The following is a 17,260-nucleotide window of genomic DNA, read 5'->3' as shown; positions in this document are numbered from 1 at the left end:
CTTCATAAAGACAGATGAAAGACTCTATACACGTTAAGGAATTATATCACTTGCACTCTTCCTGAGATCAGACTGTGGCAGGAATATAGCTCTGATTCAGTTTATAAGACAGAACCACAGCTGTACATTACAAATCAGTTTCGGGAGGCCTTCTGGAACGTCCCCAATACAATTTTGAAACAATCTTTTTCTTCAAATGCTGGTGTAATGACATCTTGCCACTAATGCCTCATGAAAGCTCTCGCTCACTGTTGTGCTTTTAAAATGAGCTGAATCAGCCTTAGGCCTTGTGGGGCAGTTTGCAATTAAGATGTTCATAGTCACATCCAGTTCCCTCCTCACCTGTAACCAAATCTGCGGTGTTGAGATTGGGGAGTCAGCTATATGGCTCCAGTCAAAATAGTCATGTACTTGAAGCTTGTGCTTAAGTACTTTGTTGAATCAGGACCTACAGTGTAGACCCCCTGGGTAGCACAGACCTATGACCATCATTGGAACTTCGGTGGGAAAGGCACCACTGCTGAATTAATTTATTTTTCCCTCGGAATATTTGTAAATTTTAACAGGTATTTTTATAAGCTTTCTATAAAACAAAACAAAACCCAAACAAAAACAAACCAAACCCAACCTCTCCCTCCCAAGGTTTTTAACTTAAAAAAAACAACCACCACCACTGCCATTCCAGGCAGAGTGATCAGAAATAAAGAAAATAATAATCACAACAATCTCTGTGAAAACAGACAAACTATTTGATCTCTCTAGGTCATAGTTAGAGCACCATTAAGAATGCACAAATATTTAAGAGGAGGACTTTCTATACCAGATGTCAACTGGAGAACAGCACCAAAAAAATTAAAAATCCCACTCAGGACTTCTAGATTTTATTTCCAACTCTGACACAATTTCTGGGAGATACTGGGCAAGATATTCAATTCTCTGTTCCCCACTTTCCCAGTAATAATTCTTCCCTATCTTAAGGAGGTGTGAGGCTCCATTCATTAAATAAGAGATACTCAGAGAGAAGGTTAAAGGCCTGAAACAAACTATTGTAAGATTCTACGAGTGTGGAGGAGTGGACATTAAAACACTACTGTAATGTTGCACTCTATATGATTTTATGAAAATATGCTAATGAGTGTGAATATAATGTAAGTGCAATATGCTTCATGCAAAAGGTCTCCTGTAAGGTATCATTACAAAGCTTATAATCTACTGAGTGTAGTCATCCAATTTGTATAAATGTATCATTCTTGTATCTGCAACTAGAAATATGAAATATAACTGAGGTCCTATTGTAATTAGACAAAGTGTGGCCCATTAATGGTGGCTTGGAATCTTGATGGCTCCCAATAACCAGTGCAATTGGTTGTAAATGGCTCTGTTTACTTGTTAGTCTTCCTGTATACCTGTGAGCTGGCAAGTGGATAATGAAGTCTTACAGTGACATGTGATCATGTCACCTGAACTGGAATCCATCTTTAACCTGATGCTTTTCCATTTAGAAAGAGGAGTAGGAACCCAGAGGGGGACAAAGGATTCCTGCCTTGTACAAAAGATATATAAGAGGGTGGAACAGAACAAAGGGGGCTGCAGTCATGAGAAATCCCCTAGCTACCATCTGAGCTGGAACAAGGACTGTATGATTGGAAAGGATTGGGCCCAGACTAGAAAGGAATCTAGTCTGTGAAAGAAGCTTATTGGAACATCTTTGACGGTGAGATTTCATCTGTTCCTACTGTATTAGGCTTAGACTTGTGTGATTTTATTTTATTTTGCTTGGTAATTTACTTTGTTCTGTCTGTTATTACTTGGAACCACTTAAATACTACTTTTTATATTTAATAAAATCACTTTTTATTAATTGACCCAGAGCAAATAATTAATACCTGGGGGAGCAAACAGATGTGCATCTCTCTCTATCAGTGTTATAGAGGGCGGACAATTTATGAGTTTACCCTGTATACGCTTTATACAGAGTAAAACAGATTTATTTGGGGTTTGGATCCCATTGGAAACTGGGTGTCTGGGTGCTAGAGACACAAGCACTTCTTAAGCTGTTTCCAGTTAAGTCTGCAGCTTGTGGGAAATGTGGTTCAGATCTGGGTCTGTGTTTGCAGCAGACTGGAGTGTCTAATTCAATAAGACAGGGTACTGAAGTCCCAGGCTAGCAGGGAAAACTCAGAGGTAGTCTCAGCATATCAGGTGGCAGTCCCAAAGGGGTCTCTGTGACCCAACCCATCACAACTACTTTGCCTAGTGAGCCAATAACCACCCAGTAATTCTTGAATACTGCACTTGAATGCTGAATTACAGTTTACATGTGCAAAGTCAGTCCTAATACAAAGCCCACATTTATATTAAGGACCATGTGATCATCTCGCTTGGGGGGAGCATTGCCTACTGGTCAGGGGATTAGGCCCTATGACATGCAGAGGGGGGCTTTGGTAGGGGAGCCCAGGCCCTCCCACTCCACCGGGCTCCAGCCCAGGGTCCTGTGCGGGCGACCAAAGGGATTGACACCCAGGAGCGCCTTAGGGCTGCCCCCCCTGGGCCACTTCCTACCACCCATCTAATGTCCAAAGTTTACAGCCTGTAACGGGAAGGTGTGAAGGGGATCAGCTCATCGCTTGGTGCCTCTTCACAGCTGGTGGTGGCGTGGCAGCTCTCTCCCTCTTGGGGTGGCCAGGTCTGTTCTAAGACTCTCCCCTTCCAGGGTAGTCCACATACAAAACAAGGCAAACTAACACAACAAACAGAGTCAGTTTGCAAGAGCGGGAAATGCCTCCCTCTCAGGGTATAACGGAAGCAGGTCCTCCCTTCACTCAGATCTTTCCTCAGAAGCTGCAAGATAGAGGTCCTTTCTCTTCCCTTGTCTGCCTGCAAGTGAATTGTTCTGCTCCCTTTTACCTCCTCCTCCAGTCTGTGCATCTCTTACAGGTGCAATGGGGCAGAGCTGGCTAAGCCCAGAGCAGTTCCTTAACCCCTTGTTGCCAAGTGTCGGGTTGGTATATCCATCACAGACCATTTATGCTCAGTTTGCACCTTAACAAATAAGTTTCATTGAATTGTTAAAAAAGACTTTCTTGTTTTGAAATTGTTTGTAGTTTAAGAGAGTCAATGGATCTCCTGTACATTTAATTTACTTTTTGAAAAAACTATCTAAATTTAGGTCAGCCAATCAGAGCTGAAATACTTGAATTTTAGTGATTTAGCATTTCACTGATTTATAGAGAAATGTTTCTGAATTTCTGATTTATGGACCAAAGAGTCTGTACTACCTCAGATTGACTGAATGACAGCATGTCTTTGAAGTATGATTAATTATAAGTGATTTAGAAAAATCACAACCCTTTATTAAAATTGAAATAATTATGGCAAAATTGCTATGTGTGTGTATATGGGAGCTTGAGGCAGAATTACAAATTCACTATATTAAAAACCTGGCAAAACTCAAGCTCTCTCAAACACACCATGAAGCACAGACTGGACTTTTAAAGAGAGATAGTTACTTCCATCTTAAATCATTTGTTTCAAACGTCACCAGTGCAGATTCACATGCAGCTTCCCCCCTGCCCCCCACTTGCAAAACAGTAACAACATTAAAATACAGTGTCCTAGTGTACTTTGCAATAACTAGAACCCTCTACAACAGTGGTTCTCAACCAGGGGTCTGGGGCCCCCGGGAGCTGCAAGCAGGTTTCAGGGGGTCCACCAAGAATGGCTGGCATTAGACTCACTAGAGCCCAGGGCAGAAAGCCAAAGTCCCGCCACATGGGACTGATGACCAGGGCCCCGAGCCCCACCACCCAAGGCCTGAGCAACTTAGCTTCGCAGTCCCCCTGTGGTGTGATGGGTCCTGGGCAATTGCCTTCCAACCCCCTAACACTGGCCCTGGTTTTTATATGCAGAAAAATAGTTGTGGCAGAGCTGGGCCTTGGAGTTTTTATAGCATGTCGGGGGCGGGGCCTCAAAAAGAAAAAGGTTGAGAACCCCTGCTCTACAATACCAAATAAATGCTTCTAACTGCAGCCTTGGCATTCACCAGACACATGGGAGTCATTTATTTGCATGAATATTTAGAGTTAATTTTGATTACAACTTTAATATTAGTGCACGGATTCCAAAGCCCAGGAGATATGCACACCATAGAATTTAAGAGGACAGAACAGAATTAACTATAATGTTACACAGTAAAGAATTAAGATATTGCAGAAGCATAATGGGTTCTCCTAGCCTTAAGGCCCTTTAGTTAATATGTAAATGATGGATATGTTTATTCATGAGTTCATAATAAAATTTCATTGACAGTCAATTAACACTACAAGGCTGTGATATAAAAATGATGCAGAGGAGAACGTGCCATCAAAAGATAAAACTGTCACTCTTCAAAAGGTGCACAGGTAATTTAAAATAATATTTCATCCATAATAGTGAGTCCTTCTGTCACTGCTAGAGAAGGATGGTCCAGTGGTGTGGGTTCTAGCCTAGGCCATGAAAGATCCAAGTTCTACTCCCTGCTCCTCCATAGACTCCCTGTGTGTCCTAAGTGACTTATGGCCTTGCTCCTGATCTGGAAAATAAATGGGGATAATAGCACTTCCCTATTTCACAGGGATGTTGAGAGGATAACTACACTGAAGATTGTGAGGTGCTCAGATGTTGTGATAACAGAGGCCATATAAGCACCTTACAGAGATATATTTCAAATGTGCAAGAGAATCAGGGATTATTCTGAAGAAGGTGGGTTTTAATGTATAAACCTCTGAAACATGCTGAATGTTATTATTTCATAGGAAGTTATGTTAATGTTCCTCCAAACTGTTAGGGCATTTGTTTTTGCAAGTCTTTCAAAACTGTATATGTTTCTTGCAAAGTATAATAATTTCCACTTTGAGACAACTTTTTGAAAATGAGTTGCAAGATTCAATAAAAATCCCTCTCGCGATAAACGCTGATGTCAGTTAAATGGTTTATGTTTTCTGCTTAGAATAACCAAAAAAACCCCCACCACATCGTTGTGGTATGTAAAAAGTGTTATGTACAGTCTCTTTTAGAAAGAACCAAAAAATGTTTGCACTCATTTGTTGTAAGACACAAGCAAAAAATAATGAGGGATATAGACCATTAATTACCATGCTGATACCACTTATTCCATGTGCAAGATCCTTCAATATTACAAAATGTGAAACTAAAATGCTTTTATTAAAACATTACTTACACGACAACAAAACACTACAGATGTGCCAAGTCTATAACGGACTTTCCAAGTAGCCTATTGCTTTCTGACCTATTCTGTTGGGATATCCCACCAATCCACTGCTTTTTCCAGTATGCAACTAGTACTCATATGAGACCAGAGAATGGTTTGTGTGTTAAGAAACAGCCCTGACCCTAAGACGTTTAAAGTATTCTGTTGTTTTCCTCACTTCTCTCCTAATTCAGAGTACCTAAATTCATTTCATTATGCACTCTCCCATGACATAATTCTAAGGCACATACTTCTGTTAGCTTGTACTGGAATTTTTTCTAAAAATTGTGCGCAAATTTACAGTCCACTGTTTTGTTTTGGTTTTTGGTGTTTGTTTTTTTCTTTAGGTTTGAATTAGGATTAGTGCAATTTATTTAGTAATCTGAGAAAAAATATTGAAACACTGAATAAACTGTACACAATTTGAATTCGACCTTCAGTTGAGGCCAAGCAGGAATTACTCTGACAAATCCCCTAAAAATAGATAAAACAAATAATGGACAATTTAAATCATCTCTTGTGAATGAGATGCTAGGCTACTGTTGACAGAAACAGACCAAAAGAGAAAAAAATATGACATATCCAAGAGCCAACTGGCAGGGAAGAAGCCCTCTCATTTCTTATAATGGAACTAGAATCATTATGCATGTCTACCTGATAAGTAGAGTAGCCAATGACTTTAGATTTATTGCTTGTCTGGAATATGAATGACTGAGAAATACAAGCGCAATATTGTGCCAAATGAAAATGTAAGTTGACTAGGAAACATCATTTGTTCCATAAAAAAAATCCTGGCTTCAAAAATTCCATGCTCCTGATTGGCTAAAAGCAGCTGCAACTTCTGATGATATCCATCATTGGCTGGAACTGTTTTTGTAAACAACTGCTTCCTGGTCTGGACTTATTCCCTGGCAGTGAAGCTGCCTTCAGGAGAGCTCTCCTGTGGTCATTCTGCACTTAACTTTCCTCTTTGAATTTAAATTGAAAACTGCAGGCAGAAGAATTTTGAAGTAAAACAATTAATTAAATATTGTTTTTAGAAATCACTATTAAGTTAAAAAAGAATCACAGGAAAGCTCTCCAGGCCTTATGCTGTGAGAAAGCTCACAGATCAGGGTCAGAGCCAAGGGCTATGGCTTTCTGATTTTTGCTCTGAGTAACCGCACAAGGGGCCGGAGATTCAGGGGGTGGGATTCTAGGTCATTTCCCAACAAGACATCTACTGGTATTTCGGTAAAAAGTTAGATGACAGCAAGGATAGTCTTGTGGCTAAAGCATTAGATTGGGTTTCAGGAGACCCAAGTTCAGATCCCAACTTGGCCACAGATGTCCTGTGTGAGACAGACTAGCACATTTAGGGTACACCTACACTGCAGCTGGGAGCAAGCCTCTAATCCGGGTAGACAGACTTGTGCTAGTGAGCTAGCATGCTAAAAATAGCAGTATGAACATTGAGGTTTAGGTTCTCAAGCCCACCTGGCTCCCTGTATCTAACCTTGAGTGGCTAGGCCAAGTCTCCCCAACATCCACACTGCTCTCAGAAACCTCCTTCCCTAGGTTTCAGCACTCAAGCTGCAGCCTGAGACCCAAACTTCAAAGTAATGTCTACAAAGCTATTTTTAGAGTCTGTCAACCTGGGCTGGGAAGCTTGCTCTGCAGACTCCCAAATGCTGTGGAGACATACCCGATAAGTACAGCAGTTAGCACAATGCATCCCCTATTTTGATTGGGACTTCTAGGCAGTTCTGGAATACAAATAATAAAAATAATGATTAGTATGTATATTTTTCTATATTCACTGGCACTTGTTTTCGTCTTATGCCTCAAAGTGAACCCAATGTTGGTTTGTTAACAACAGATCCTTGAACCTGTCCCTGTCTTGATGGATGGACTAACCAGCAAAGATGTTACTATAGCAATAGCCATTCAATCATCTTCAGCTTTCATGTGTGAAAATATTAATGGAGTAGATTTATTCAGTATGTTTGTTGCATCCATACTGCAAGTTTAATTACAAAGGGCATTGCACAGAGCATATTTTTGTTGCAAAGTAATCTACAAAAAAGTATTATTCATAGCTGGACTACACCTTGCTTTAGGCTGCAGATTTGGCATTTACTGTAATCATGCTGCAGTGCTCTTAGCTTTCCCCTTGTTACTAGCTGTCAAGATCAGGATAGAAAACTTCTAAATAATGTTATATTACATCTGAAGGAAAAGGAAGCTGATGGAGTGGCCACTCCTAAGTTATAAGACTCTGTACTTTTCTCACTATCAAAAGATTCAACATTTTTACTGGATTAAGATAAATGAGTTATGCTGGGACTCCCCTATCTAAAAAAATGTTTTATTAGCATTTATATAATAAAAATAAAACAATGTCTAAATAAAAAGACTAGAGAAATAGCACAAAACAACTTGAAAGTTGAAATGTCTTCTATAACATTTCAGGTATCAGTGTTAATAAATTTGGGAAGTCCAAATTTAAATTGTATAAAATGTCAAATCCCATAGTTGAGTGCACAAATCAGATTGTACAAAGCATGTAGACACATAGGTTTCTCTTGTGTTCACCCAAGTGCCAATATAATGACAATATGTGATATATGGATATAATAATCAGGTACCTTTTGTCTAAAAAAAATACCACGAGTAAACATGGATCCAAAATAGACAGGAAAACTTTGCAACAACAAAAATGAGCTCATAGACCTTCACATTCAATGATTAATTGCATGGGCTCTACTTCAGGGGAGGAGAAATCACCTTGTAAGACACAAGCACATGAAACTAGGTTTGGGGGGATGTTTCAGCAGTGTGCAAAGCTTAGGTCAAATATACATATTACTAGATTTGCCCACAGCTGCCTGAATGTGATTTCCCCACAGAATGCACCAAGCACCTGTAAATGTGGAAGATTAATGTCATTTATTTTGACAGAGTTGGTTAGAGCCAAGCAAGTCTGGTGGTTGTCATGTACAATATTTGTAATACAGCAACATGAGTTGGGGAAAAGGCAAAATAATGTGTGCTTAATGGAAGTTAAGAAATAAGAGGAGAGGGGAAGCAAAAATCTTAGGAAGATAAATAAACTAGAATAAAACTCTAAATGGAACCAATAATCTTCAGAATGAAACCAAATAGATATATCATTTAAATTTCAGTCAGTAATTAATTTCTGACTGATGCATAAATCACTCAAGACAATATTTAGAAATTGGCTCTGCTTCTGTGATTTGCAGACATCTCTTTGGTTTTGTCATGGTCTCTCTAACACTCATCTAGTGCATGTTTAACTCAGTCCTTCCTGTTTTGAGTTGAAAGTGGTTTATATCCCTAACTCACCACAAGAACCTGCCAATCACCCCAATATGGTAACAAACGCTTACTTTTTCCCCAAGTTTGACCTTAGTGGAAATCAAGTGATGTAGTTCTTAGGAGAATTAAGATATTGGAGATTTACTTTCAATAAGAGTTGGGGGCTTAACTTCATCAGGATCCTCTGAAAATACTAACCTAAAGTTCTGTGGGTCTGATTCAAAATGGAAAATTGCTGTTGACTCTGAATCAAATCTTATAGCTCTCATCCAGCAAAGCAGTTAGACACCTGCTAAGTACTTTGAAGAAAGCAGGTGTCTATGTGTTTGCTGGATAGAGCCTATATGCCTAGAACAAGAATGTGCAACAATCCCCAAACACCACCCTATGAGAATACCTCCAACCTGACCTGTGGGAGCACCTCTATGGGTGAATAACTAGTTCAGCATCTGTATCTATTCTCTGGAACTCTGCTGAGATTGCCAGTAATAGGGACAATTTTTGTCAACTTTAACATGGACATTTGTCGACTAGGAACTGGACTGAGACCCCCGTTTCATATCAACTATGACAGGTCACCAAATGGTCACTATTTTCAGCAAGTACTTACCAAGGTCACATTCTAATTGATAATCTGGTGGTCAAAGTAAAGTATTGTACAACAGGGTAGTTTGAGGGTGAGGGGGTAAGCACTGTGATGGGTTTTACAAACCTCACACTGACCTGTAAAAGGTCAGTGAGCTGCTGTGAGCTCCATCAGCCCCAACCACTACACCTGAAGTGGATGTCAGGCCTGAAGGACAGGGCTAAAAAGGGGACAGCCTGCTTAGTTGGGAGCTGGCAGGGAAAGGGAGCAGACCAACAGCTCTAACTTGGGGAGAGAAGCCAGGCTGGGGCCAGGAACTGATAAAATTCCTGCCGGTCATTGCCTACATGGAAGGAAGGTAGGCTCTGACATGGGACTCTGTGTGTCACTGGACCTGTCAGCTGTTAAGCAGGATTCAGCAGAGTGTGGTCCACCGGAAGGGAAGTAAGGGGACAAACACCACCAGAAAGGCTGAGAATAAAGTCCACCTAGGACAAAGACTCCATTAGTTTGTGTTTCTTTTGGACTATGGCGCTGGACTCTGCTACCCCAGAAGAGGGATGAATTTTTGTTGTGACCAAGCTGGCAGGCAGACCCACAAACGACCAGAGCAGGCTAGAAACTCCATTTGAGAAACTGAGGTACCGCAGCTGCAGTGTTTTGCTCCACTACAAAGAAGCACATCGGGAGTGTGGTGATGCAATGACAACCTAGTGGAGAACATGGACACTCAATAGATCCCTGGAATCAAGGAGTTATTGGAACAAATATGGAAGAGCCAGTGATAGAAGGCAGATAACTCGCAAGTATTTTCTGTTGTCCTTCCCCTCTTTTTATGGAGGGTGGGGTGGTATTTATGAATGAAAAATGGAAGCCATTCTATGCCTGATGGCAGTAGGCCAGCAACACAGGAACAGCAGAGCAGACCCAGCCCATCCACCTGTACACTTCTAGAAAACCTGCAGGAGACACAACTTGCTGCTGAACAGCAGTGGCAGAGGGCACAGCACCAGGAGAAGCTCCCAAAAAGCTGGAGAAATAGGCTCTAAGAAATCTGATGATCAGGAAAGGGTAGCTCAGGCAGGCCTGTAGCTGGATCAGCAAAGCTGGGTCCAGAAGATGACACTGAGGCCTTCCTCTGCACATCTGTGCAGGTGGCCAGCTGGGAGGAGTCATCTTGGGTAGCCACAGGATCCCCTGAGTGCAGTGGCCCAGGCAGCATATCAGGCTGAGTAATGAACAGACGGGCTAATATGCAGCTATTTTGGGCTGGCTGGGCTTGACTCAGAAGAGGTATCAGCAAAAGTTCCTGGTCAAACTATTCCCACAGGGAGTATGGCCATGGATAATAGCCCAACAGTTCTGGGACCTCATGAGCTGTTGGCTGGCTCCAGAGACAAACTCCACAGAAAAAAATCATGGACCTAGTGGTCCTGGAGCAATTCCTGTATATTCTGCCTGTGGGAGTCCAAAGTTGGGTCAAGTGGTTCTGGCCAGTGCTGGTGAGGCGATGGAGAAAACAGATACCTATTTGGAGGCCAAGCTGCCTCAGCAGTGGGCCAGACCAAAGGATGCCCTCTCAGAAAAGGCAAAGAAAAGGAAGACATCCAAGTGCGTGTGTGTAAGACACATATGTGGGGTGGTAGGGGTCTGGGGAGAAACTAGTAAAGACAGTGTGTCTCCTGGGTAACCTTAAACCAAGGGTAATAGAAGAATTAACAGGGCCCCAGTCAGTTCCAGATCTGACCGTTCCCTTGAGGACATTTAGGGAAGCTCAATGGTATGCTTCTGATGTGGGCATCCTGGCACACATTAATTTTTTGATCTCTGTAAGAAGTACAAACATTCACTGTAAGGGTAGGATCATGTTTATTTTCTCCTCTAAGCTCCTGAAAAAAATTAAACACAAATAACCAAGGTCAGACATATGCATTACCTCACAGGCCTACCTCTCAAATGTCCCTCATTTGTGGAGACACCAAAATTAACTACCGGTATGTTCCACACAAATATGGGTTTCTCTCTCTTTTTCAATCAGGAATTCAGAACCAAGGAACTCATGTTACAGAAAGTCTTACACTACAGGGCCTAAATTCCACATCATTTTAAGTTTTCTGTACAAGGGACATCTGTGTCCCTTATTTGTCACACATTGATGTTCTACATTGGGACCCTAGAAGGTTGAAAAGTATGTTTACAGGTGTCAGACTTCTACGTTGGCATTACATACCTCACAACATATGGTAGCACCTACCTAAAAGAGAGAGGTGTAAGGAGATCCATCAGAACCAAGACTACCTGATGGGGAATCAGAGTGATAACTAAAATGCAACCCAACAAACACAAGTTCTCCAACAAGCGTAACTATTTAAGACAATTACTACAGAGTATTACAAATGGTTTGCACTACTTTCCATGCTAGGACTATTTCTCTCTCCTATTAAAAACTTCTTTCTAAACTAAAACCATAGGAAATGAAACAAACACTGGCAGAGTACACTCTGTACAAACAGCTATAGAACCAAATGATATTTCATGCAGACAAAGAGAATAAATATTTAGATGTAGTTGATATTGTTTTGCAAGTTCCTCAGGGTAGGGAACTCTACTGTGTTTTGTAAAGCACAATGCCCTCATCCCTCTGGAAGTATATAACTAAAAGCTAAAGAGAACACAGCATTTTTAAACAGAACTCATTTTTTAAGGAAGCAGCAAAGAACCACAGTCCTTTAACGTTTTGACATGGGTGAGTTCAATGTAGGAACCTGAAGAAATTCTTCACAACACAACACACACACACACACAAAGGAGATTCTCTTTCTGAGACATCAAAAATACTTGCAATCCCAACCTTTATTTATGGGATGATAAATGTGCACAAACATGCACAGTAAAACGTTTGCACCATTTTTTTTTCTTAATGTGTGGAAAGGCAACATATCCAATGTAGGACTTTCTCCTCTCCTATTATACTTAGGCAATTTGAAGTCCACAAACATTCATAACTTTTCCCCTTCCATTTCTACTTCCCAAACCGTAAGTCTGCCATAGACACAGCTAAGGGTTGTTCACAAATGGTGGGCCACATGCTATCCCTTTGCTGGGTGATGTACACAGTAGCATATTGGGCCCAAAGCAGTGAGGGTGGGGAAAGCAGCAGCTCTGATGCCTTTCCTCTTGCTTTTCAGCCACCACAGTAGCTCTGCTGTGGAGTTGGGGTTCCATGATTCAGGAGGGGAGAGTGAGTGGAGCCAGGAAAGAGCTGCTGAATGTGTCTTACTTCACCTCAGATTTCCAACCAAAATTCCATTCGTCAGCAGTCCCTGCCCCCCAGGATTGTCCTGGAGTCTCTAGGAATTAAAGATTAATCTCTAATTAAAGAATATGTCATGTGATGAAACCTTCAGGAATACGTCCAACCAAAACTGGCAACCCTACCCCCAAGTGACAGGTTTCATTGTAGCCAGTTGGCTCCACTTGGGTGGGGATCCAAAGGGTTTCACTGAAGATGCTCTGGCTCTCTATAGGCATCCCAAGATCCATGTTTAGGTTTAAAGGGTGGAGCACCACACAAATTCTTATGTAGGCAGGGCAGGCAAATCCCCCTACCTGGGAGGAAACTTCTGTCTGTCCCAGTGGAGTTCTCTCTCATGAAGTCAATGGAGCCATGACAATTTACACCAGCTGAGGGTCTGGACTAAGGTTTCATGACCTCTGTGCAGGAAAACATATGAGGGCACTATGCCTATTCTGGGGAAAGCCTACTGACAGGTTTATTACATCCTTTTCGAGAGGCATCCTTCTTAATCTTTTCAAAATAAATATTAACTATCTGAAACAGACAATCAAAAACAGCATGAATTAATTTTGGTCTTGAAAACAGAATTAGAGATAGGGAGCATGATTTCCCATTCACATTGATTTTACACTGTTGTAACTCTACTGAGTTGCTGGTGTAAGAGAAGGATCGGGCCCAAAGATTTAATTCAACAGTCAAACTAACTGTGATTTTCCCATGAGGAACTATACTAAACCATATCAAAGTGCTTCTGGACAAGCATACAGGAATCCACAGAAACTTCAGAAAGTTAAACTTTTAAACTGTCAAGTGTTTTCATTTTTTTGTTTTGTTTATTAATATTCAACTGAGCAGCGATCCCAACCTCATTCCTAAAATGGCTATCCCATTAAGGTAAAGCCTAAGTATATAAGCTAAAAATAGGTAAATCAATACCCTATTTTTAGAGCAAGCTTTGAGATAAAAAAATCATTCAGGGATATCTAAAAAACAAGTTGTTGGAGTAAGACTAATGAAATACAAAAGAGGGACCCAATACTGCGAACACTTAGACTAATAACCACGATGATTAGGATTAAATGTTCACCTTCCATAGGGCAGGGCCCAATCCTATGACTTGCTGTAACAACATGAAACATCCTGTCAGAAATAAGGGAAACCCCACCTGTATCCCTGCAATAAGTATAAACATAATCCATTGCTCAGTGTGTACCAACTGTCCCTCTCTGTGCCTGAACTACAATGAGTCCACATATCTATTCAGGGGACACCATCATAGGGCCTAATCACATCAGCCGCATTATCAGAGGCTCATTCACCTGCACATCTACCAATGTGATATATGCCATCATGTGCCAGCATTGCCCCTCTGTCATGGACATTGGCCAAACTGGACAGTCTCTACGTAAAAGAATAAATGGACACAAATCAGACGTCAAGAATTATAACATTCAAAAACCAGTTGGAGAACACTTCAGTCTCTCTGGTCACTTGATTACAGACCTAAAAGTGGCAATTCTTCAACAAAAAAACTTCAAAAACAGACTCCAATGAGAGAGACTGAATTGGAATTAATTTGCAAACTGGATACAATTAACTTAGGCTTGAATAAAGACTGGGAGTGGATGGGTCATTACACAAAGTAAAACTATTTCCCCATGTTTATTTCCCCCCTCACCCTCCCCCCCCCCGCACTGTTCCTCAGACATTCTTGTCAACTGCTGGAAATGGCCCACCTTGATTATTACTACAAAAGGCTTTTCCCCCCCGCTCTCCCGCTGATAATAGCTCACCTTACCTGATCACTCTTGTTACAGTGTGTATGGTAACACCCATTGTTTCATGTTCTCTGTGTATATAAATCTCCCCACTGTATTTTCCACTGAATGCATCCGATGAAGTGAGCTGTAGCTCACGAAAGCTTATGCTCAAATAAATTGGTTAGTCTCTATGGTGCCACAAGTCCTCCTTTTCTTTTTGTGGATACAGACTAACACGCTGCCACTCTGAAATGAGTCTTCTATAGCTTCCAGGGCTGCAAAGTTCTTTTCCCACTGATGATCAAGAAAGACAAGTTATAGACATTTACCTTTACTAGGGACCATTTAAAAGAAATTATCTCTAGAATAAAGAGAGTTAGACTTTTACTTATTTTATGACAAAACTTTAGGCTTCTGTGAACAGCTAAAGATATTCCTCCACAATGTTCATTTGGTTGTAAAAACAGAAAAATGACAATAGTTTATGTGCTGCAGTGGAAATGAAGCCTCCCAAAGAGGATGATAAAGCTGCAATGGTTATCTCAAGATGCAAGTGAAATAACCCAATGTCATCTACAAGATCATCTTTCATTTTAGTGTATTCCTTTCAAGTTCTCTTATTTCCTGATTGTTATGGTCCCAGTGGCCAGGGCTAAAGAGCATAAGCAACAGAGGACAGAACACATTTGGAGAAAAATATAGTGCACTGCATTCATTTTCAATAGACATCTACTTCAAAGATGAATTGCACAAGAGTTTTATGGAGAAGACAATTCAGGTTTGCCAAGAGAGGAAAAAAATCATATACTTGTGACAGAGAAGGATGTGTCTGCATCAAATTGTGAACTCCATTTTGTCCTGTAACCTCCACTTAGTTCTATGTGCTGAACATAGGTACCATAGTCTATTGCAATGTAGGGAAAATGTTTGTTGCCTCATTGAAGGACTATCACTGAGAAGCCACCACAACCCAATGTAGGGCCATTTGTCCCTCAACTGCTGAACAAACCCCATGGAACAATGGATTTTCTAAGAAGGGCAGTAGCATGACTGATGAATATGCAGCTTCTCAGCCTGCACACATGGAAAAAGGAGAGAGACTATACTGAAGGCGGGAGGTTAAGTCTCTGAGCAGTGGGACAATCATTGCCACATGGAAGCTGAAAGTGTGAGAGAGAGAGAGCAGAAGGCACTGTGCCCAGTTTGAATGCTGACAAACCTCAGCCTTATGTGTAAGAGGTGAAATTAGCCACAGGGAGGGGCTTCTCAAGACTTTTATTTTCAAAGATCTGTAACTCTCAAATGCTTTTAAGTGTAAAGTGAATGTGGTTAAGACATTCTTTTGCTAAGCTTGTGTTCCTTGCTTTCATGTCATGTTGTCCCCAAACGAAGTTAAACTAGAAGCCAGAGTTCCCACAGCTAGGTGGGATTTGGTAGTGGGAGGCGGAGGGCGGGTATGTAAGCAACTGGGAGCCTCAGGAGGTCTGAGACACTGGTTTTGGGGTCTAAGGTGCTGGACTGCAGAATCCCACATCCCAAGGAAGGACTCAAACAAGAGGTTCTAGCCCGGCAGTGTGACATATAGACCCATAACTAGGAACAGTCTGGTTAGAAGCACATGGAATCCAGCAGTCAGGTCTACTCACAACAGACTGGTGACTGTATGGTGAGTGCCCTATGCCAGGAATCATGTCCTAACCTGACACTTCACTAACAGGTGACATTAAGAGCAGCGAACAGCACAGCAGCTAACAGAAGCAGTTTGCCTGGGATCTGCCTGAGAGGAGGTACGCTAAGGGCTGCATTAAGGAGGCTATGTTGGTGAGTATCTGAGTGTTTGTTTGTTGTGAGTATCTGAGTGTTTGTATCTGAGTGTTTGTTGTGAGGACAGTTTGACCGTGGGCTTGATTGGTTGTTTGAAAAGGGCGGGAACTGGGAGTGCTTTGTTCCAGGTGAGCCTTAAGTGGGCCTGACTGTATAAAAAGCCATGTCAGCTGCGAACCAGCTGAGCAGCAAACAGCACAGCAGCTAACAGAAGGAGTTTGCCTGGGGAGAGCCCACTGAGGCTTACATCTTGCCGAAGTCTCTGAGTAATTACTACAACTCCTGAGGAAGCTTGTAGAAGGAAGGTAATATGGATGGGGGGTGTTCAGCTGTTGTGACCTGCACTGGATGTGCTGTTTGTCTTTCTTCCACAGGACAGAAGCGACTTTGTCTGTACAAAGTGCAAGCTGGTCGCCATATTGGAAGAGAAGGTTCAAGGTCTGGAGCAACAGGTATCAACCCTGCATTGCATAAGAAAAACTGAAGATTTCCTGGACAGAAGTCAGGATATGCTTCTACAGGCACAAGGTTCTGAAGATTCAGAGCAGGCTGCACATCAGGGACAGGAGGATGGTGAAGAAATTTGGCATCATGTGACCTCCAGAAGGAAAAAGGGGAACGTCCATGTACCAGCAACGCAGATACAGGTAAGTAACCGTTTTCATGTTCTCTCCACAGGTACTAATGCGGAGAGTGGACCAGATGATACATCTGAGGGAAGGGAGCAGGAGACTCCGCCGATTGGAAGGCATGAGATGCACTGTCCTAGGGTTGGGGGTTCCACGACCACCACTCCCAAGAGAAGAAGGCGGGTGGTGGTGGTCGGGGACTCTCTCCTCAGGGGGACTGAGTCATCTATCTGCCGCCCCGACCGGGAAAACCGAGAAGTCTGCTGCTTGCCAGGAGCTAAGATTCGCGATGTGACGGAGAGACTGCTGAGACTCATCAAGCCCTCGGATCGCTACCCCTTCCTGCTTCTCCACGTGGGCACCAATGATACTGCCAAGAATGACCTTGAGTGGACCACTGCAGACTATGTGGCTCTGGGAAGAAGGATAAAGGAGTTTGAGGCGCAAGTGGTGTTCTCGTCCATCCTCCCCGTGGAAGGAAAAGGCCTGGGTAGAGACCGTCGAATCATGGAAGTCAACGAATGGCTACGCAGGTGGTGTCGGAGAGAAGACTTTGGATTCTTTGACCACCGGATGGTGTTCCAAGAAGGAGGAGTG

At 42.0% G+C, this 17,260-nt stretch overlaps 1 protein-coding gene across 3 annotated transcripts in view; it reads right to left on the bottom strand.

Annotated features, from left to right (window-relative positions):
• Nucleotides 1-17,260, bottom strand: part of ADAM12 (ADAM metallopeptidase domain 12) — a 345,625-nt gene that overhangs the window by 242,738 nt on the left and 85,627 nt on the right. The gene's annotated exons all lie outside the window — the stretch shown is intronic.

The sequence above is a fragment of the Natator depressus genome, chromosome 7 (assembly GCF_965152275.1).
Source record: "Natator depressus isolate rNatDep1 chromosome 7, rNatDep2.hap1, whole genome shotgun sequence".
Taxonomy (NCBI): domain Eukaryota; kingdom Metazoa; phylum Chordata; order Testudines; family Cheloniidae; genus Natator; species Natator depressus.
Note: the sequence above shows the minus strand (reverse complement) of the source record. Positions and strands in the feature narration are given on the sequence as shown.